Below are 1,694 nucleotides of genomic sequence, written 5' to 3'. Positions count from 1 at the left end.
ATGACGTTTTTTTTGGCAATACAGCATCCACGTGTGTAAATTACCCACAACTTTTTTCTTGATTATTGTTTGGACAACTATTGACTATCAAAATATGGAAGATGGTGGATATGTATGCACCACTTTGGAAGTTACAGATAGGTTTCTGATCCATACTTTAAAAAAAATATATTTTGAGAAAAACCCCCTTTTGTAAATAATGGTATCTTTCAAACAGAATTTTTTACACAATTCTTTTTTTTTTTTGCGATAAATTGAATTTAATACCTGGTTATTTACATGGATGATCTTTTCTTTGCATGTTCTTTTTTTTAGATAAGGTCTAAATGTGAGTGTTTTTTCACTTCTGAAAATGTCCAAAATTGACAAAAACGGTAAAATTTAGATAATGGGTCGTTGCCATGAAAACGAAGGCTAAAAAAATTAAACAAATGTCATAGATATGCTTTTTACCCAAGTATCTATTCATGGTAAAAATTTGAGAGAAATCCATTTTTTGACATCTGCCACCAAATTTTTATGGACAATCGTTCTTCTTAAATGCTTCTATAAACTGCAACTTGATTTGTGAAAATTGACCAAGAAAATGAAAAGTTATAGCAATTAAAAAGTTACTTTATAAAATTTCATGTTATTATGTAACATTAAGCTGTCATTTTGACAAGGTGCACAAAACGCGTTAAAAATATTAGCACGGCCTTTCCATTTAAAGGAATGTTTATAATATTCTGTTCTACATTTGTCCAGTGAAAGTGATTTGTAACTATTTCCTGTAAAATGATTATGATTTTAATGTAAAATACGATTTAAGGTATTCAGGCACATTTCCGTTTAAGCACTTAAATACTAAAGATGATCGTTTAAGGTCAAATACATCATTAAGTGATGTGAACATTTCTTAGAAGGTGTGAGAAAATGGGCATTTAATATCAATCTTGCCTCACGTTTTTGAAGTTTATAGTCAATTTGTCAAGATCATTAACAAAACGCTTATGCCCAAACACTGCTACAATATTCAAAATGTGGTTGAACAAGCGGGAGATAAAGTTTATTTAAAGTATTTATTGATAAAAGGTCTTATACGCTTTAGGATTGAAAAAGTTGCAAACACTTTCTTGAGACACAGTTTTCACATGATCATGCCAAGCTAACTGGTCATCAATAACTACACCAAGGCATTTAAATGTATAAACTCTATCTAGTTGACTGCCACATTAATTTCATGATCAGATAATCGGCGGTGTGTACCCAAAAGCATAATTTTAGTTTTCTCAATGTTTAAACTTTATTCTTTTTTTATCCAAAAACAAATGTTTTGTAAGTCTTCCGAAATTGTGTTTTCAATATTTCTAACACTTTTATCCGTAACAGATATTGTGGTATCATATGCAAATAATGATATACTGCTATGAGAAATAACTTTAGAAAGATCACTTATAAGAAAAAGAAGAGGCCCTTAAATTGACCCATGTAGTACATCTACTGATAAACTCATAGGTTGTAATATCTTACCATTAAAGCAAACACTCTGTTGTCTATTTGACAAATAAGATTTGAACCATTTAAGAGTCTTTATTATTTATTCAGATAAAAACATAAATTCAAAATTACAAACAGACAGCCAATAAAAGAGTGTTTATAAGTGAATTACAATAATTGCTTAAAAATTAAAAAAAAAACCACCAAAATTTAAA

This window comes from Anneissia japonica, unplaced genomic scaffold (assembly GCF_011630105.1).
Source record: "Anneissia japonica isolate Jap-2015-1 unplaced genomic scaffold, ASM1163010v1 scaffold284991_len216595_cov187, whole genome shotgun sequence".
NCBI classification, from domain to species: Eukaryota; Metazoa; Echinodermata; class Crinoidea; order Comatulida; family Comatulidae; genus Anneissia; species Anneissia japonica.
Note: the sequence above shows the minus strand (reverse complement) of the source record.